The 21,979-nt window shown below is 43.3% G+C and overlaps 1 protein-coding gene and 1 long non-coding RNA gene across 4 annotated transcripts in view; one reads left to right on the top strand and one right to left on the bottom strand.

The window, feature by feature from the left end:
• Positions 1 to 21,979, bottom strand: part of LOC147336088 (uncharacterized) — an 86,937-nt gene that overhangs the window by 12,591 nt on the left and 52,367 nt on the right. The window contains exon 3 of the long non-coding RNA XR_015127768.1: positions 11,057 to 11,126. This is a non-coding gene — a long non-coding RNA (uncharacterized LOC147336088). The remainder of the gene's footprint in view (positions 1 to 11,056; positions 11,127 to 21,979) is intronic.
• The window catches only part of LOC147336086 (neuroligin-2-like), a 244,893-nt gene continuing 225,840 nt past the window's right edge, over positions 2,927 to 21,979 (top strand). The window contains exons 1-2 of one of the 3 annotated variants that reach the window (XM_086285148.1): positions 2,928 to 3,817; positions 3,933 to 4,025. The gene's annotated coding sequence lies outside the window, so the exon portion shown is untranslated. Of the gene's footprint in view, positions 4,026 to 21,979 lie in introns of all 3 variants that reach the window. The other 2 variants (XM_086285150.1, XM_086285141.1) reach the window with 2 other exon arrangements.

The raw sequence follows: 21,979 nt of genomic DNA, 5'->3' as shown, positions 1-21,979 counted from the left end.
GGTTTTAAAGTGTGTGACAGTGTCGTACGTCTCAGTCTGCAAACACAGAAGGGATTTGTGGGTATACTTACTGGGTCAGGTTGCTGGAAAGTAAATTAGGCGGAGAGAAAATACTCTGGGTGCCTGAGACAGAAAGGTTAATGGCTTTATGAGATTGCAGTGACATATTATTGCAAACACCTCAGAGCAAACAAATTATTTGATTGTGATATTGAAGAATGTAGCAGTTGTTCCTGCCTGTTAATGGAATATTAAATCCACAGGGTGTGGACATGTGTTACTGTGCCTTACAGTGCCATGTACGTACATCCTAGTATTGTTTTTGAATAAAGTGTAACACTTTCCAACGACATTTTTAGGTTCTTGGTGGTCTACCTCAACAGTAGCATAAGGATAATTAGCTTTTTTCACTTATTTATTCAACAGATTTATTACTGTGTGTGAAATTATTCAGTGAAATAAGTAAGTACACTTTGGACTCAAACACTTGCGTTACTGTCTGTAGTGCAAAAGGAACATTTTGTAGCAAGTGCAAGCTAAATTGTTAGTTTTGCGGTGGTACTAAACAACACTACAAAGAAAATTACTTCAACTGATTTACGTCAATGGATGTAAAAAATTATTGGTGGAAAAAACTGCAAGCTTTTTAGTAGTGTACTTGAAGAACAGAAGCTTGCTTTTCCTTTGTTTGTGTATTTAAAGATAATAGCTGTAAAAAAGCATTGGTGGAAAAAAACTATGTACACTTTGGCCTCTTAAGTTAGCGTCGTATCCGTTATTAATTTAGCCTCTGCTTCTAAACAAGCAAAGCAGGTTGTAAAGTCGATACACAGCATGCATAAATGATTTTGAAGGCAGATTTTTAAAGCAAAAATAGAAAGAAAACTGGATTCAAAATCAAGACCACTGGAAATAAAGGTGATACAGATATATTTCTTGCACGTGCAAGAAATACAAATTAAAAAAGCATAATACAAAAGTCTGATGCATCCATAGCTTACCTGATTTTTGAACCACAGAATCGGCTACGATACACTGGAAAGCTTAGGTAGAGTTTTAGGCAACATAAAGAACAATAGTGAGATCAGCCTGACTGTGAAACGCTCAGAATATGAGGCTGAGAATTTTAACACTAATCCTAAACATAACTGGATGCAAGTAAAAATAAATGAGTGGCTAAGATGTTGGATGTCAAAAGATTGGAATCACTCAAATTCCCTTCATATGCAGGATTTATGGCTTTCCTTGCATATACAACTCATTTTAAATCCCCCAACATTTCAGCTGGATTCAAATCTGGGCTTTGAACAGGCCATTCTATAACTGTGCTCTCTTCTTTTTGAGATTTAAGATGCAGAATTCATACTTTGATGGAAAAAATATGATGAAAAAGTTAAAAAATCCCCACTGGATGTACTTATTTTTTTTCCACATCAGTGTAACAATGTATTCCCTGTAAGTCTCAATGCATTGTTTTCCCTTGTGGGCACCAACTATTTCCTTTTAAAGTAGCTCTCTTTTGAAAATCCAGACAATAGAAGAAAAGAATCTGAGGTGGGTGTCTGCAGGGACCCCAGGGGCACATCAAAGGGGCGGTTGACTGGTCAGTTATGCAGAGAGCTGCAGTAATCAAGCACAACCGGCTTTAATGATGTTGGAACACACACATAAACACATGAATTCTGCTCAGGACAGCAGCTCCCACCGGGGCTTAACAACCGCAAAACTGACCTCTAACAAAATAGCATCACGGCTTTAGGAATGAGCTGCGTGCAGGCATGGATGGTCCATGCAGGCTCAGGTATCAGGTTTCCCTGGTGGGCCATTACCTCTGATGCCTGGCTAGGGTCTATCAAGTGTAGGACATCAAAATCACGGCTGTACATGCAGACACGCATTTACAGGCCCTCTGCCTCCTCAGATTGGCCTTGGGATGTCAAAAGGGGGAATGAACATCGACCGGCAGAGACCATTTGTCTCAGTAGTGGAAATTTTAGCCCCACAGTGTCCGCTCTCCCCCTTTCCTCCTCCTCTCTCTCTCCGCCTCCTCTCAGGCATTTTTGAGGTGTCTGAAGGTAAAAAGCAAGACGGGTGGACATGATGTTTTGGCTGACTGACAACAGATCAGCTCCCCACATGGGTGGAGAGACAGCCTGTTTCTCTGTGGTTTATGAGGATGTGAATAGTGAACGGATGTAAAGCTGTAAATCTGTCTGGGAGCACAGGCATCAGCTGGCTGTACCTAGGGGTTACCGTTGTTAGACTATACTTTAACTAAAGTGACTGCAAACAGCAGAAGGTGACGATGGAGCAAAAAAAAAAAAAGAAAAGTTTTATTCAGCGAGCTGGGAATTCCTGGCAGGCATCAGCCACCAACTGTGGATACATGGCTCTGCAGTGGAATAGTGACGGAGGCAGATGTTTGGCTGTGTTACGAACCCGGTAATAAGACAGGCATGTGGCTGTGTTGCATCCAGAGGAGCAGGTGCTGCCACCACACTGCCATTACCATCTGCACTGATGAGATCAGGGACCCAGCCGTGCTGGATGTTTGATGATTATTATCCCTTAAAGTAAAATATAAAATAAATAATCATGCAAGCTGGTGAAGTCGGGAGTATCATTTTTATCTCCCGCGATTTCACTGTAAAATTAGTTTATTGTCTCATTTGGCCCTGGCAATGTGATATTCACGCCTCAAATATGTCTCTGCAGTAAGCACTAGCCAGTCTGCCAGTATGAACTGAAGTGGATGGATGAGGAAATGGTGGAGGTTAGGAGAATGGTGAAGGGATAGAGGGAAAGAAAGATGCAGAGTGATGGAGGAGAGGATGTAAAAAAAATGGGATAGTATCCCTTTAATGTCCTCTGACGTCATGATGATGCAGCTCTGCCGGGCTGGGTGCGAGCGTAGGAAAGGAGGAGAGTGATGCCGACAAAAAAAAAAGAAACTCCTCAGCACTATTTTTTTAGTCCCCTTGAAGAGAAGAAGGAACACCCTTTATACAAGAGGGCGGATTAACACCTATTGTCACTAGCAAGTGAATATGTCAACGAAAGCACGCTGAACGCCACACGCTTTAATAGAAAAAGCGACCATATTGAGGTCAGAGGAAAGCGTTGCCAGGGCGACCGGCTTGCTAGGGAGGACACTGCGGCGCGCGTCACACGCCGGGGACGAGCGTAGCTGCCTGCCTGCGTGCGTGCCTTACGAGGGTGCGCACGTGCGCGAGCGCGCGACGGCCAGCCGGAGCGGTCACGGCATCCTCGCAGCAGCAGCAGCGGCAGAGGCAGCATCCTTCTCTTCAAGACTGCTGGAGCACCGCGATTTGTGCGTCCGCCGTTTCTGATACAAGCTAAAGCGAGCCGAGCCGGAAGCTCGGCAGCGTCTTGGCTGTCTTTACTGGGATTTATTTTGGATTTATCGTCGACGTCCTAGGAAAATAAGAAGAAAACACAGTCCGAGAGAGTAAACCTGAGTAGCTGAGACCACTGGTCAACACAGGTGATACTTTCCGGCTGTCAAATCCGCCGAGTCCCCGCAGACACGTCCGGGTTATTTCGGGGTTATTTTGCAGTTTAAAGGCCTCGATAAAAAGAGACATTGGTCCTGTGGCACGCTGGACTGTCAGCAGAGAAATTCATTTCTTGCGGGGACCAACCCGAGCTCGGCTGCTCGTATGGAGAATCCTACTAAACCGAGCTGTTTGTGGTGGGTATTGCAGTAGAGGCAGCTTTATTTTTGGGATTCAGTCTCCACTCTGTCATCGTCTCCAGCCATGAAGTCCCACCTGCCGGCCCGGTTGGACTGAACGAGGTAGAGCTCTGCCGAGGGGGACCTCTCCCCTCTCCTCCCTCCCCAAAGTATTTGAGCTATTTTCTTTTCTTTCTTTTCTTTTTTTTTTCATTTTTATCTTTGTTTTTCCCGCGAGCTGGCGGAAGGTTTAAGGAGAAGGACGAAATCTGAAGAGAACAGCAGTGGGAATCTGGCGCCCTACCAGCACCCGTGGATCCCACGTTAACAGGTAGGCTGAGGTTTACACGGTGGATGCTGATTGAGGTTATTCTCACTGAAAATTCTTCGAATTTGATTCATATCTAAAGTATGTGTCAGCAGCTGAGTGAGAGGATGCATTGACCCCCACCCCTAAAAAAACATGCCTGGAATGAATTATATGTTGTGTTACTTGCAGTCTTTTCCCCCCAGCATGCTTTAAAAAAAAAAAAAGTATGTATATTTGCTGTGGACCTGTTGAGAATGAACCACACTTCGTGCAGATGAGCTCCTCCATAATCACACAGAAGATGCATCCGCTGTGCCATTAATGAGGGACCTGCACTCAGAGCTCTTCTGGTGGGATGAGAGAAACAGAGGCTGCCATTCGGTCAGGCTCAGCTTATTCCTGTGCCCCTGGATTACATGCAGCATTTGTAGCATTTTCTAATCAATAGAGCTTCTCTGAGATTGCAGAGAATTGCTCATTGTGCCTTTTTTTTTTTTGGCATTATCTGGAAGATAGAGATGAAGGAGGAAACCATGGGAATTCTCGCAAGCAACTTAAATTGAGCCTGTTTTCATCTGACCTTTATTCTCAAAAGACCCCAGGAAGCGCCTTGGCCATGAGAACATATTCCCCTAAGAACACACACACAGATAAATGCACACAGACACACAGCACGAAGAATGGGGTGCATTTATATGCTGTGGCTGATGTTGTGGGGCATTCGGATCAGCAGGGCCTTCTAGATGATAGAATTCAACAGGGACAAGAAGACCTCTGTTCTTATCTACAGCAGAGAAGGGGAAGGCTCTCCTTGGTTTAGGCAGCTATCCTGCCCTATATAGCAGATAGGGACATCTCCTCTGTGGGGAGAAAGCATTTAAATGGAGGCAGAGGGAAATATGTGGAAATGTGTCCTTGTGCTAAATAGATGTTGTCACAGAGGAGTTGTTATTTACCTCGCCGGCAACCAGCTAGAAACTTTGAAGACCCGCCGAGATGTTTAAGGGGGATAAAGGTGGCGTGCTAATGCAGTCTGTTGAGGAATTGCAGACATTTGTGTGAGCGAGCAATACGTACACACAGAGAGAGATAAAAATGAAATAGAGGGAAAGACATTAGTACATCCTAGCTCCATTGTTACAATGCTCTCGGTGCTCATTGCAGCTGAGCACCTGGCATTGCAGAGTGTATAAATGTAAGTATAAATATGTATATGAAGATTAGAATCTTTTACCCTTAAAAAATTGGCATTAGTCGGCCTCTAGATGTTATCGCTGTCATCTCGAGGTTTGCTGGTCGGGTTGAGTCACATATGATCATATTCTGATTGGTTGGACAGCCAGAGGTATAACCTCTGAAGGAAACGTTACATTAGCAGCACTCTGGGTTGGATCCATGACCATTTACCCAGTATACGGTCTTGGGGGTGGCTGAAGCTGGTCTGAGACAGAGCAAAAGGTGGATCCACCAAGATCCTTTGGAGGAGGTGGTCTCGGTATGGTTCCAAACAAACTCCATCTGTCCAATGAGGGGACTCATTCTCATGTGGTTTGTAGTCATGCATTTTTGTTTGCTTGGATTTTTCTCTTAAAACACCCTAACTGAACAAACTTATTGGATAAAAGCTTGTTAATCTCAAATCCTGAGCAAATGAGCATGTCCAGAATAATCATTCTTTCTGCCTCTTAGAATGACCATAATTGATCAAATGGAAAGTTCTGTTCATTGTTAGCTTTGCAAAGTGGACAAAGGGAAGTGTACTGAGGTCAAAGGCAAAAGGGGCCAAGCACTGTTTTGTGGTTGTGTAGACTTCAACACAACCAGAAAAGTCACACCTTGCCTGCCATTGGAAAGAATGCAGGTTGAAAGCACTTTGTGTTGGCTTCCCTTTGTAGACCCGGAAGCTGTGTCCGCCTTTGATACTCTCCGGTTAAAATCATTTGTTTTACCTGTCCATACATGGGCTGTTTCTCAGAACCACAGATTATTGGAAAAGAGGGACATGTTAAATAAGACTGTCTGCATAACATTTTTTTTCTGAGGAAAAAACCCCAAAAAGGCCAAAGAGTCAAGCGTCAGCTATATCTCACTTCAACAAACAAAACAGTATATCCTCTGAAAATGGCTGGCCAACTTTTGTGCTTCAGGCCTGAGGCTTTGGGAGTAAATATATCAGAGTTGGCACATATTTCAGTGTCTTTGGCATTTAGCATCTTCTCCAGTTCTGGAATTTGCCAGTAGCAGCAGCTAGACCCAGACCGAGCTGGATGTGAAGCCTTCTCTCCCCTTAAAAACAGAAAAGCATGTAATGGGGCCTGTTAGCCATCTTCATCTTGTGTTGGGATCACCGGTTACCGTAGTTCTGTTTTTGGAAATCTTACAAACATGGGCAGAAGGTCAGCTGTCCATTGGTGTTGCTTTAGTGTAAAATAACTAGGTTAAAATGATTTAATATGCTGGGTTTTTATGTTTATCTATAATTCATTGAGGTAAAGCAGGAGAGCAGGTAGAATGCAGTCAGTGCTCTGCTGTCGATTCAGTTAAGCAGATTTTTGGTTGAAGCATTGTACAGTATCATTTTACAAATAGATTTTCTTTGACTGACCACAGCTCCACAAGATACGATTGAGTGTTTCTGCCATATACTGTTCATCCATTTATGGGAACTTGTTATATACTTTTGTTTGCAAGAAATCATACATTTTTTATTGGTGTTTCTGTGTGTGTGTGTGTGTGTGTCCTTATCAAATGCATACAGAACCCATAAAATCATTGCTCAATGCCAGCCCTCCCGGGCAAGATGCAGCAGAGCCAGAGGCAGATGGGGCTGAAGTGTTCAAAGCATGCCGACGGGTAGATTGATGTCTCCTAGCACGGGTCGCTAAGCAGTCAACAGATGCAGGGCGGTGTTGTGACAGAGTGCGATGAAATGGTCATCACGATCACACGCTTTCACAGCGCTTTAAAAAGCCCTACCTGTCAGTGTTACTGCGTCTGATTTTGTCCCTCACTGTTTATTTTTTGCTATTGACAAATCAGTGACAGCAGGTTTCCCAGTGGGTTAGGAAGCCTTCTCGCTGTGGAGTAATCGGAGCTGCTGCTAATTTTAGGCTGCGAGATCTTCAGCGTTATGACAGCTGATGCGCTGTCTGGAGAACTGGAGACTCATCTGATGAATGCTGGGGAAATTAAATGTTTGTCTAGCAAAGTTGGAATGAATTAGTAAAGCTGGCTGTACACAGAAGTCCTCAGGGAGGTGCTGTTGTTCATACCTTCCTTCTGTTAGAAGAAGTTTGTATGTGTGTCACTCGGTACTTTGAAGGCGCATGAAGACATTTTTAGGACTACTGGAAGAAATTAAAATCTGCATACATGTGAATTTGCCTTCCACTCTCCAGCTAACTTTAAGCACTGTGACAAACTGGACAATTATTGGATGTATAACAGGGAAATATTAAATAACTGTGGCAGCCTGTTTGCACATATGAAGGATCTAAGACTCAGAGGAGCGTGGAACATAGAGTTAATGGATGTATCACTGAATCTCATTACGCCTTCACAGGACTACGTGGCCTGTAAGCACATTCTAAATTGATGACCAGTCGTTGTGATCTCATCCGGGTTACTGCTAATCACAAGCCGAACCTGTTTTCTCTGTTTTACTGATTGACTGTGACGCTGTTGAAACGGACTAGCTCAACAGTGGATCCGCTCTTTAAACCGGAAAAGCTTGAAGAATTGGAAGAGGCTGATTAAAATGGGAACGTGCCTCTTCTTAGTTCTTGAGGTAGAGTGGCTCCTGTCAGTCCAGACACAGGTCGTTGCTAATACGTTAGTGGAGGTGCGTCGCTGCGGCAGATTACAAAAAAGGACAAAATTAGCAAGCTGATGGATCAAAGTAAGAAATGGAATAAATGGCGCTTTGCAGCGTCTGAATTGACAAACAGATGGGCATTACAAAATGTTTAATAGTCAGAGTGCGCAAACACTAAAGTGCATTGGTTTCTGTGAAGAGCGGGTGACGCACAGCTAGATTACCTAGCATGGTTTTCTGGATCGCTTGTTAGTTTATTGGACACATGAGCACAATCCAAACTGGTGTGTTGTTACTGTACTCAAACATGCTGGCAATATAATCTTGTCCAGCAGGCTTCGACTGCCCCGCCCCTCCCTGCGAGCAAAAGCTCTTCTTATTGGCAGTTCTTTGAAAACTGCAGATGTGAGGGGTTTGTGAGCTGAATGTTTAAATGAGGGCGGGCCCCTCTCAGTGAGGTCACACAGAGCCACTAGTAGAAAAAACTGTCTAAAACTGAGTGTTTGACCAGGCTGAAATCAAGGCTTTTTGGATCAAATGGATTGTAGACATATGGCAGAGGACAAATAATAATGATAACAATGAGAATCGGTCCACTTTGACACAGGTACAGTACAAGGACAGGGAGGACGCAGGCACCACTGTGTGCGCCAATTAGAAAGAAGTGAATTGTTTACTTGTAATTATTGACAAAAAACAAGTGTAAATGGACTCTCGCTCGTTGCCGATGTGTTTGTCCAGTAGACCAGCACTAATAGGACACTGCTCTCTACACATGATGTAAGATGAGTTTTGGACTGCTTGCGCTCTCTGATAATGACAGTAGGCTTTTGTATTATCATATATACTCTGCACGACTCCTTTAATGCCTCATTTCTCATTGACATATCCATTTATTTTTCTTCGGCATCCATCTGTGGCAGTCATTCATCTGCTTCAGAGGAGTCTGGATGTTTTCTTCTTCTTTTTTTTGTAACGGACTCTGTGTCGTTGCTATGGCAGCATCATTTTGGAAGGCTAAGCCCCTCAAAGATTTCAAACGTGAAGGTCTTCTTTTTTCCCCCCTCAGTTCCAGTTGTTTGTAAGAATGCACCAGCACATATTCTTGTATAGGTAATAAATATAATAAATAAATAAGTAAGTAAGTAAATAAAATAAACAAATGACATCACCATATTGATTGCTGCAATGCCCAAAATGCTGCAGGCTGCATTTTTTCTTTATCCATGATAAAGCCAAATAAACAATGTTCCCTGGTGCTGTGCAGAAGCTTGACATGAAATCATTATGACCAGATATTTTATTCCATTAGAAACTTGCAAGCCTAAGCACCAGCCTGTCTCGTCTTTTCCGGTATATACAGTGAAGTAGGAGGTTCTTTCCCTCACACATTAACACACATGGGGCCTTTGCATTTAAAGGTAAGAGTTTATATTCTAGAGACTGTTCTGTGATGTGCGTAGCTCCATGTTGTGTGCTCAGCCTGCCAGTGTGTCTTGTTTTGTTGCTATTCTCACAGAGTGCTGCTCTCCCACAGTGCCACCACAGAGGCCCGTCTCTCTTCTTTGAAACTGGTGAAAGAGATCTTTGATGGCCGGGGTGCAAGATGGAGATAAGGTTTTAGAGCTGTTATTCGTCTTACTTCTTTTCTTCCTCCCTCTTCCTCTATTTCTTCATATTGCAGCATTTTCTGCTGTTTGTCACTTGTTAATCTCTCACTCACTCTCACACTCACACAAGCTTGCACACTCCTCATTTTTTTCTGCCTTGTGCTTGTCTTCAAACCCTCGGGCCGTCTATCAACGTGAGGCGTTCAGCACTCATTAAGGTTAGATCAAGGTCGAATGATCCGACACATTTTTATGGAGGGGAGGGGGGTGAGAACCAAAAACTTTGCTCTCCGAGTCTCCTGCCGACAGCAGCAGCAACCTTCACATCACTGCTCCTCCTACCCCCTGCTAGAACCAGGCTGACCACCGGCCAAGATCAATGAACATTTACTCCTCTTATTTCTTTAGAAAGATAAAAGCCAAAGGAAGACACAGAGACTGTGAGAAACCACCCAGAACACCCATCGGCCAGCTATCGGGATAGCTAACATCCCACTGACGGTTTCACAGAGCAGACTGGCTCCAGCTCAACATTTCCTCTTAAACAGAAAACATGCAGAGCTTTGGAACTCTGTTGAACTGTATTGCACAATCAAGTCCTTAATAGAAAGCATAATACAGTTTTGATGGACTCAACAGCAGCGGGGTCAGCAACGGGTTGGATTAAATGCATCATATATCTGGCACTGCTTCTGTTGACACATGACCAATGTATCTCTCCCTGTCACTGCCACGATGATCTACAAAGGTGTTGAGTCTCCTGGCAGTTGCCCTTCGGATTAAAGAACCACTAGTCTGGGACCGACTCTGTAATTTAAATAAACTTATAGGAAATAGTTTAGTCATATTATAGTAAAGGCTGGGTAATAAATGTTTCCAAAGGGCAACATGAGAAACTAGGACTGTTGTGGAGGATCGCACCATGAAGCTTAAAAAGAGATCAAAGTAATATTGAGCAGAATTGGGTTCAACTCACTGGTCAATGAACTGGTTGTAGTGTTTTTCTGTTCTACCTGAGCAGTCAAAGCATTTGACAGCTTCCCAGTTTCTCATGTCGGTGCTTCAGGAAATGAATTGCCCAACCCGTGTATCATTTACAACAGGGGTGAGCAACTCCAGGCCTCAAGGGCCGGTGTCCTGCAGGTTTTAGATGTCACCCTGGGTCAACACACCTGAATCAAATGATTAGTTCATTACCAGGCATCTGGAGAACTTCAAGACATGTTAAGTGCATAATTTAGCCATTTAAATCAGCTGCGTTGGATCAAGGACACATCTAAAACCTGCAGGACACCAACCCTTGGGGCCTGTGTGTGTGTACACACACACACACACACACACACACATACATATATATATATCTATCTATATATATATATATATATATATATATATATATATATAGATAGATAGATAGATAGATAGATAGATATATCTAGATATATATATATATATATATATATATATATATATATATATTTGAGTGAGATAATATTGACAGTATCTCAATGGCAGGGCTGGCCACGTCTTGGCCAGTACTCTACAGTAAACCCACAGAATTGCAAACAAGGTCCAGGTCAAGGTGCAGGTGGAGGCAGGCGGGCATGCTGCTGTCCCTGCTCTCTTACCTCAGACACATGCAGAGCGAGAGAAGGAGGAAGTGTGCTCGGAAAGTCAAGTGACCACAGATGTCGCACTCTGGAAAAAAAAAACAAAACTGAAAGAGTGGAGGAAACATGCTAAAGAGTAAATAGGAGAGCTTTTCAAGAAAGTGGGCTGTGAAGGGACAGACTGCGGAGCCGGGAGAGTAAGGCGGGGAGAGGGATGCCACAACATTACAACAGCACCATCTCTATTTTGCCCTTCTATTATCTGCTATATGCTCCCTCTTCCCTGCTGTTCTAGTCACATTAGTATTGGCTGACACACCACCACATATATTAGTATGAGCTGTCAGCCGAAGCCCTAACAACTAGCTTGAGAAGGACCAGTTGAATGGTAATGCTGGCAGAGGAGGCAGCAGCAGCAGCAGTTGTGGCTGTGTTGGCCAACATGCTGAAGTGTTATCGCTGTGGCTGTACTGTATAATGATGTGGGTTGTTATAAAACACACATATTTCCCTCTGGAGCTGGAACAAACACACACACAGACACACAAAAAAGGCACAGATCTCAGTCAGTCAAACATAATGAGCCTAGCCAGTTGGCATAGCTGGTGGCTGTTCCGTAGACTGTTACCCATTTGATGTCCATCTGCTGACATAAGTGACGGTGGGTTGCGGTGGTTGTGTTGGAGGCATGGCCAGAGCTGCCAGCTAATGGCAACACTTGAGGATGCAGATATAGCGGTCTCTGCTGTCCTCCTCCCAGAGGTTACCGCTGCTGTTTAGAGAGCTGCCTGCAGGAGTTGTGGATGGACTGTTTACCACACCATAGTCACTAACTTCTATACAGCTCAAACATTTCTCATTGAGGCGTGGAAGTGTGTGGGCATATACAGGATGCCACAACCTCACCTTAAAAACCAAGCCTCCACCGCTCCTCCTCCGAATAAATCGAGCGTTCACTTCAATACACTGCACGCTGTCTAGCTCCAGTTGACGCATTGTTAGGCTGCTAGGCCTTAGCTGTCCTGATGGCAGATGCTAATGAAAAGAATTACAATGTCTCTTACTTGACAGCCTCTCGCTACGAGAGTTTGCTGGTTATGAACGAAAGCAGTGGAGCGACAGTGATGAATGAGCGGCAGAATGGCAGCGTTACACTTTCAGTGATGCAGAGCAGGCGATGATCGTCACTGTTATCGTCACAATCAGCAAAGAAAACCCTCAGGATGAAGAGGGACACACACACACAAACACACGCATCAACACAGACACACACACGGAAACAAAAGGTTTCGCCTTTATGCACACGCTAAGCAAATGCCTCAAAGCCCTCTGCACGCCTTTCTCCTTTGATTTATTTGAACTAAAGGCACTTTTCTTTTTGTTTTGTCCTAATATTTAAGGATGCAGCATGTGTATCCTCCATCCTTCATGGAAAACAATGCATGTTGTTTGAATCATTCATCTGTGGCTCTTCGCATTGTCTCTCAAGGCTGTAGCAGTTCCTCTCTTGACAAATGATAGCAGGAAAAAGAGGCTAAATTCCAGTCTTGTGTGGCTCGCTTTTGGACCAAAAACAACCCCGCGTGAGCAGATTTTCTCGGAACAAATTTTCACAGGTAGCAGCTCGCAGCACCAGGAACATAAATGTCACTGTTCTGACTCGTAGCGAACTATATTGAGTGCACTTATCTGCTACCCTCAGGCTACAGTATCTTGGTAAAAATGACTCATGTTTCCTGCGCTGTGCCCTTGATGTGTCCCTTCTGACTGTCTAGAATTTGAATAAAAGAACTTTGAACTTTCTTTTTCAGGTTTTGGGTGTAACAGATTCACGAATTTAAGAGGTTGATAGTGATCATAATATGAATATAAAATATTAGAAAAGCAAGTATAGGGAGCATGAGCTATAAAGGTAATAGGTACAGTAATGTATAGGCTACATGTAGAGAGTGTAACAACTTAGTGGAAAAAAGATAGGGTCTTGTCATTTTAATTAGGCAGGGTAAGGGAGTGTAACCTTGATCACACACCGGTGCTGCTGCCTAATGAGTAGTGAGATTGTTTTGGAGGGATGTTACGACGTATGCCTTTTACACTGTTAAAATGACTAGGATGGCATTTTTGCTGCAAAGATGGAGACCTGGGAAGGTCTCTGTGAGTGCCGACATTAAATAGTCTCTTTCCTTTCTGCTTTAAACTCCAGCGACTTGAAAATTACAAGGGGTTTAGGAGAAGAGGGCGCTGATTCAGAAGGTTGCAAGTCAGCAGGATTTCCGAGGCCTATTTCTTCACTGTCCCTTCCTCTGTCTTCTTTCGTGGAGAATAAAAACAATTCAAGGATTCGTCTCACTAGAGGACACGCTTTGCATTCTGGAGGACACAACAGCCACGAGGGTGTGCGTTATGGAAGTATGTGTGTACCTGGCATGCGCATTCCTCCCATTCAGATTGCGTTCATAAATACCTGAATTGATTTTCCAGATGTGTGTGAAAGTCTGAACCACAGGTTGCGTTGTGACATCTTGTTTTGCCAGACTTTGATAAATCTGAAGAGGTGGGGTTGTATTGATTCCAGCAGGTGAGCCGATAGTTCACGATCATCGCTAACATGGAGACATTTCCATCAGAGTTATTGGATGGGCCCAGTCGATTGAGTTAAGTACACAAGGGAAATCAAAATCCCACTGTGGGCTCATCATCCTCTGGGTGTTCAGCTGGGAAAATCTGCTTGCCTCTTTGTTGTTCCCTGCCTAACCTCCACCCATTTGGCCTTCCGTCACCCTTTCCAGTGGTTACTCAGCTCCTTGGCTGCCCCATTTTCTCCTCTCTCCACTTAATTAACCCATTGATCAGCATGCTCATAAATTAGTCCTTTGGAGAGGCCCTCAAAGAGCACTCTTCTCTTTCTATCATGGCCCTTCACCTCCATTGGCCGCACTGTTACAGAAACAGTCCCTGGTCTCTGCACTAGCTTTGTCAACATGGGAAGCCAAATGTATTTTTTCAGCAGTCATTCAGCTATTCATAGGTTGAAGGCAGGGCAGCATGGAATGAGGAGTTAAGGCAAGTACAGATTAGTGAGTTTACCGCTCTATTCTTTGTGCTCACATAGCTCAACCTCTCCATGGTGCCCCTCTTGTGTCTGTAAATGTTTCCCCCTTCCTTAAGTCTCTCTGTCTCTCTTGCTTTCTGTCCAACCGGTTCTCTAGAGCAGGGTGCCAGGCACCTACTTAAAGATTTGCCCAATTAGGGGGTGCTCAGAGGTCAGCCTGGAAGGAAGCCTCTCTACCACTCCCTCCACAACATCCTCTCCATCCTTTTTCTCTTTTTTTCTGTTTACATCTCTTGTACCTCTTGTTCCGGCCTTTAGTCTTTCTTGGAAATGACCTCTTCATTCCTTTTATTACCGTTAACATTCATTATCCACATTTCCTTCACTTCCCCTGCAGTGAAATCCTCTTTTCTGTTAAGTGGGGTATTCATTTGTAAAACAGAGGAAAGAAAGGCAAGCATATGCAATATAATGTTATTTTATTGTTGTTTAAGGTGTTGTGCAGATACACTGATCTATCTGAGAGACCATTTTCACCCAGTCTGATGAAAAACTTAAGTACACACCATAAAACGTGGTTGTGCAATAGCTTGCAGAATCACCTCCCGCTCCTTTTTACAGTGTTGCCTTAGTTCATTGAGGTTTGTGGGGATTCGTTTATGTGAAGCTCTCTGATGGTCATGTTATAATGAGGTTGACTGGGCCATTGCAACACCTTCATTCACGATCCAGTTCCTGTCAGGTTTTAGCTGTCATACAGATGGCCTCACATTTGACTCTAGAATACTTTGGTTTATAGAGCAGGTAATGGAGCACAGGTCCTGTGTGTAAAACAAGCCCAAAACATTACCCCTCCACCACCGTGCTTGACAGTTGCTGTGTTTGGTTTTCACCAAACATGACCCTGTGCATTATTGACAAATATCTCCGCTTTCGGCTCATCTGTCCAAAGGACATTGATCCAGAAGTCTTGTGCTTTGTTCAGAGTCAACTTTGCAAACCTAAGCCAACTTCAACACGCTGATATAACTTCTCTGAGCATTGCATGGTCTGAATCTGGAGTAAATTTGTAAGAATGTCCACTTCTGGGAACATTGTAGGATTGAGTTAACTCACACCTGAAAGCTACAGACTAGAAAACTGCCAAAAGGTCTGGTTTTATAGAGGTCCTCACACTTTGCAGCTCCTGGATGCTGCTTATTAATTCCTATAAAAGCGGTAATGATGTACTTAGTTTTTTACAGGACTCCTTTAAAAACGTCAAGTTCTTTGTGAAAAATTACTAATAAGGAAATATGACAGACTCCCTCTCAAATGAGTCGAGTGATACTGTGGTGCTGTTGGATCCCAGTGTCTTGGACTGCCAGTGGTATTTGCTGTTCTGCTCTAACACGTCAAAGTGTCGTGGCTCGTTTCTTCCCTGTTGTAGGATCTGGTTTGAAGCCAGCAGAGCGTAAGAAGCAATAGAGTCACCAGCTGCAGTCCACGTCATCTGACTGTGGGACGAAATCTATAGAGAGGCAAATGAATGATCACATGGACTGCTGCAACCCTGATATTGAGCTATTCTCAAGGAAACATGACACAGGAAGGGCCAGGGCTAGCTGATTAGCAGCAATTGAACTTTCAAGAAAGGAGGGAGGCGATTGTCCCCTCGTAAATCGATCATGGATGGTGGAGATTTCTTGCCCTGTCATTAATATACTAGTCAGCCTGCCCAAGTGCAGGCTGTTTGTATGTGTGAAGCACTGGATTCCAAAATGATCATTGGAAACCCACTCCTACACGGCCCTTTGACTTTGCCAAATCATTTCTTGTTCCATTTGTTAATTATTACTGTATTTTTCTTTTGAAAAGAAGTCCACCTCTTCACCTTCTTGTAAGGCCAGAATGACAAAGGCTCTTCATTTCTGACCTGGTTGGATAGCAGTGTCATGTTCACGCTCTTGTACTGAGGGCACATGAATTTCCTTAACCTCTCTGATGCCTATAGTCATTTAACCCATGGTGCATTACACCCATTGCCCCTTGTCTAGTTTTCAGCCTCACCTTAAGGGGTATTTAGGAGCACCCAATGGATCAGAACCAGGAAAATGAGTTAGCTACGGTCCAATTCAGGGTGGGTGAATGGTTTGATTTAAAGACCTGGCTCACTGTTACAATTCATTCATATCCCGAGGTGTCCTGCTAGGCCAGCAGCCAGGCATGGAAATCTTTACTGAACCAAAAGCTATGTGTGCACTTGTGTAAGTCACTTAAATATAGAATGCTTTGGGAAACTGTGGAGGGGATTGCAAATAGAAGAAAAGTATTTTCTATGTAGTGGCAGGAACTTTGTCACACATTAAGCTCTCGTGGGCTAGAACATTCTTTATGTATACTCCTACCCACCAGCGTTGTAAGCTGGGTTTGCCCCTTGGCTGGGGTGCTTGCAGCTCTACTGGATGATCCATCAGCAGCTTTGGCAGATACCATTTGGGAGGGGAACCTAGTCAGGAATCATTTCTTTTATTGCACAAGAGCAGCAGTGGTAAAAGGGGCTGCCTGTAGTGGAATGGGACTTTGTAGTGTTTGTCCTGTGGCACATGCTCATATGTTTGGGCAAAACAAACTAAAAAAATAAGAAAAGAGTCTCCTGTAATAGTTGTATTTATATCTGTTATACAACCATTTTGTATGCTGTTGTTCCTTCCCACCTTGACATGTGGTGCCTCTTTATGAAAGGGTGGCTTTTACAGTCATAATGAAAACGTACATCCTTTTGTGCCCTTCTGCAAATACAAAAAAGAGTCAAAGACAGTGAAGATTCAAAGGTACAAAATGCCTCCAGGGCTAAGAGGAGCTGAGCATGCCCAAGGGTGTGATGAATGGTCTTCTTTCTACTCATGCGGTGGCCTGCTGTTGCTAAGGCTTGAGGGAAAAGATTCTGCAGAAGACATTATTGCCATGTATAACTTAGGAGATCAAACTCATGGGCTCATTCGTTTATCCATTTAACCGTCTTTGTGTGTGGTGTCTTATTGATGTAGGAGAAAAATGTGTGTGTGTTTGTGTGCGTGTGTGTGCGTGTGCATGTGGGTGTTTCAGGAAATTGTTATGACAACGAGGCAGAGCAGTGGCTTTTATCACCCGCTGTTAATGGGGAAATGCAGAGAACAGTTGTTCTCCTTGTCGTCCGACGACATCGTCTTGTATATTGAATTACCACTGACTCCTGTGGCTCAGCCTGTCACGCACATACACACATGCCATGCGAGGACACACACACGCATACACACATGCAGGTTTCATAGCCCTAAGCATATTCCACTATAGCTGTCACCACAGCGCAGGCGTACATATGTTTTGGGGAATAATCTGATATGCCAAGTGCCCTGTCTAGCTCGTGAGTCTCCTCTGTACAACAGTTATAATGCTATTACATTTACTCTTGTCAAAGCCAGACTTCAAGGTCAGTCACGACAGACAGGGATTTAGAGTCTGAGCTGAGAACAAGTTAAACAGTGAGGTTTTACACGTTACAGAAAAGCGATTCCCCAGGGTTTTACAAATCAAGGTCAGCGATTACACTATAGGGGTGACTCGAGGAAAGAGGCAGGGTGGGCGTAATGTTAAACCCCACCCCATTTATCCCCGAAGTGACAGTCTGCAGAGATTGACATACCTGTTAGCGCCTCAGTCTGCGTGTTCATTTGAGTAATGCTTGATAAGGAATTTTATTGACATTATTTACAAGGTCATTTTTAATTTGTTTGAGTGTATTTGCATTTAAAGTTTCCGTCACCTGTGTGATCTTGATTCCCATGAAAATGCAACATTTCAAACAGCACTGCAGACTTGTGATTACTAGAGTTATAACACCACATATATGCTTCTCAAAAGAAATGTTACTGCTAGCCTTGGGCACAGTTATGATTTCAGAGTATACCAGGAAAGCCTGAAATCAATACCATAAAAATTCCAGTTGCTCCGTTCTCTGAGAAACCACCAAACCATCTCTGGACTTTTAGTTTTGTTTCTTTTGACTTGTTTTGGTTTGTGCCCCCAGCAGTATTCGTTTCATCAGTCTAACTCAGTTTAGGTGTATGTATAGGAATCTCTTAACATCCACCAGATTGCCGGTGGAATGCAGCTCAGAGCTGGGGGAAGGGTTAGGGGTTAGGTTCTTCTGATTTAAACAGATTTCTTACATATCTGGCCTGCCCACAGGGGATCAGACCAACTGTGAAGCCAAAATTCATGCAAGAGAGATGATTGGAAATAGAGCCCAACCAATTCTAAGATTGATATTAATACTGATTGGTTAATACTGGTGGTTTTTAAAAATCCCAAATATTCACTGATATATTTTTTCTGTCAGACACTAGGGCTGCCACAAACGATTATTTTGATAGTTGACTAGTCACCGATTATTTTTGCGATTAGTCGACTAATCAGATCTTGCATCCTTTGGACTTAAAACGTACAGCTTATTGCACCAGCAGCATCTGCTCTTATATAACTATCATTAGTTTACAGCTTTAAGTGTTTAAGGTATGTGCTAACTAAAAATAAAGACAAGATGATAGTTTATTAAATTATAATGAAATTTGCAGATTGTTTCAGTGAAGTTGAATAAACTCCTTGCTATCTAAAATATAACAGGACACCGGAGTAAATTCTCGAGCATCTCACACTTCTGATAATCAGCTGTCTGCTTGACGTTTATTCAGCTGTGTAAAAACTAACTTTAATCTCAGCCAAACCGATTTACTCAGGAACAAATAAAATACTAAAAAAAAGCCAAACAATAACATTTTAAGTTATCTAAGTGACTTATATATCATGTGTAACCTGAGTAGCGAAAGACGGCGGTGGGTTTGAAAACGATTTGCCGGGAGTCCGGTGTTCTCACGGGCTCTAGTGAGCCTTGCCCCCGGCTCGCTAACGAGCTAGTGGGTAACAGACGGTTTTGAAAATATGTGGTGTCTTGATAAACTGAGCAGATATTTGAGGTTTACACAGCTACATTCTCGCCTGAAAATATGTTAAACGTTTATTTTGTGACCCAGAAAGAATAATAAGAGTAATATTAAAACTAACTAGCTGCTGCCATTGTTGTAAACTGAGCTGGGCTGCGCTATGAATTCTGGGACACAGCCTTCTTCTTCTTCTTCGGGGTTTAACGGCAGCTGGCATCCTTGTACATGCAGTGCTGCCATCTTCTGTTTCAGTCCGTTATTACACTCTTAAATCCTACTACTTATTCCTGCGTCTTTTGTGATCTTACAAAGCTTCAAACGACGCGTCGACTATTAAATCAGTCGTCGACGATTCTGATAGTCGACGTAATCGTGACTAGTCGACTAATCGTGGAAGCCCTATCAGACACACAAAACATGAACTTATTTTCCTAGCATTTATTACGGGTTATCATTTATTTATTCTTTTATGTTGTGGCTGACACTGCTTGGACCACCTGCTGTCGTGTTATTGGTCGTGAGAAATGACAGATTGCCAAAAATGGTTCACTGATTAGCTGGTGGTCTTTGAGAAGTTATAACAGTTGTAACAGTGTGAAATCCACCCAGCAAGTGTTGGTTAGGCTTTTTTTGAAACTTCCAGCCAGTCTGTAAAAGTAGTAGTGGTGGAAAGGGATGCACACGTTGAATGGTTTACACACTTTAGTGCATAACAACAAAACTGGACAGGACATGCCGTCGAGTAGAGTTTAATCATTATTTTCCCTTCAAAAATGTGGTTAATTCATTCAAATGTTTCATCTGAACTGCTGCTGAAGCATTAAGTTGGAAGAATATTCTTTGAGAACAACTGGAAAATGTAACTCGTGAAGAAAACTTTACAGAAAGCGCTCTGAGCCTTGACCTTAAAAGCACCCCGTGTGCATATTGAACCACAACTCTGTCAGATTGCTAGATGAGGGTAGAAAGAGTCTATCTCTAGGAAGACCTTTCAGATGTGACCTGCGGAGTGTGATAAATGAAAAGACTTTTTGACACCCGATTCCTTTAGAACCCACCCCTTCTACTTACTGTACCTTAATCCCCATCATTATCCTCAACCTGGAAGCAGTGAAGAGGTGGTAAATTATGACTTGCAGTCAGTCATCTTCATAATGCTCTGTTCAGCTGACGCCAGCCTCACAGCCCCATCTGCAAGTACCCAGCACGGCGCAGGCAGAAAGGCTTCTTTCTTTGCAGTCTCCCAACTTATCTGAGAATATTCAAAGCGCTATAGCGTTTGATAGCTATTTGCCGCTTTTCTGTAGTTCTGTTTAGTGTGAATTTCATTTGTTAGCTTATCTTCATTTATCCGAAATAGTAGTTTAGATGCCACCTCGCTGCTGCCAGTGCACCTTGTTAACCGGAGAAACACTAAATGGGAACTAACATCCAGTCTACTGCGTTATCTTCAAATGATGCATGATGAGACCAAGTGAAAGGATCCTGGGTGGATAAATGTGAAGTGAAAGGGGTAAAAAAGACCAATAGAATTTGCAGCTGCACAAACCCAGACTGCATAGCTTACAGCTACAAGTACAAACTGCTTTGTGCATAGGCCTGCAGTCATTTCCAAAGTGTTCCCAGTAATTCCACTATCTCGCCACTGTGAGCATTCATAGATTTGGGGTAAATACACAACTGAAACACCTCGACTGTTCCCTAATTGGCCACTTTATAAGTACACTAGGTTGGACCCCTTTTTGCTTTTAGAATTACCGTAATTTTCCTTGGTCCATGATCGCTTGTTCCGCCAAATCTCAAAGGTGATCTACTGGATTCAGATCTTTGGACTGAACTCAAATTAGTTTTTGTGTTCAAGAAGCCAGTTTGAGATGATCTGAGCTTGGTGACAAGGAGTGTAGCCCTTCTTTGAAGTGGCCATTAGAAGATTAGTACAGTCAGGGCTTAAAGGGATGGACGGGGTCAGCAGCAATGCTCTGGTAGGCTGTGGTGTTTAAATGATGCTCCACTGGTAATACAAGGTCCAAAGTGTGCCGAGCAAATATCAGCCACACCAAGGCAGGATAGGTCCGTGGTCTCATGTTGTTTATGCCAAATCATGATGCTACTACCCAAATGTCAGAGCACTAATGAAGAATCATCAGACTAAGCAATGTTTTCCAGTCTTCTGTTTTCCAACTTTGGTAAGCTTGTACGAATTGTAGTCTTTTTCCTTTTGTGAGCTAACAGCAGGGACACATGGTGTGGTCTTCTGCTATTGTAGCCCATCCACTACTAAGGTTTGATGTATTTTGAGTTCAGAGATGCTCTTTTGCATACCTCGGTAGTAATGAGTGGCTCTTTGAATTACTGTTGCCTTCCTATTAGCCCGAAGCTGTCCGGCCATTCTCCTTTGACCTCTGGCATCAACGAGGGTTTTTTACTCAAAGAACTGCTGCTCACTGGATATTTTCTAAACCTCACAGATGCCTGTGTGGGAAAACCTAGATATCAGCAGTTTCTGAAATACTCAGACAAGCCACATTCACATTGTCCTTTGCCACTCTCATTCAATTTGAACTTCAACAGGTTGTCGGCATGTCCAAATTCCTCGACTTGCTGCCTTGTGATTGGCTGCTTAGATATTTCCCTTGATAATCAGTTCAACGGGTGGTTAGTGAACGTATGCACACATGAGGCTTGGATACCTGCATATCAAACGCACATATACAGCTACACATTTGTGTATACTGCATAGCTCAGTCCTGCTATAATTGCTTATAAGTAAGAGATTTAAGTGTTGCATTAATTTGTTGTTTTGTGGCACAGGTGTCACATCGATGTCTGGCTTGAGGATATTTGACGTGAGGCAAAGTGACAAGTTCACAGGAATCACAGCTCGGTGTGTCATTCGTCAAGAACAATATTAGTTTTACTTCTAAAAGG

Source organism: Aulonocara sp. 'chitande type north' Nkhata Bay, linkage group LG3, assembly GCF_057382095.1.
Source record: "Aulonocara sp. 'chitande type north' Nkhata Bay isolate Kocher_YH1m ecotype deep benthic linkage group LG3, A_spYH_male_GT1.1, whole genome shotgun sequence".
In the NCBI taxonomy this organism is placed as follows: Eukaryota; Metazoa; Chordata; class Actinopteri; order Cichliformes; family Cichlidae; genus Aulonocara; species Aulonocara sp. 'chitande type north' Nkhata Bay.
This window is presented reverse-complemented; position numbering and strand designations above follow the sequence as displayed.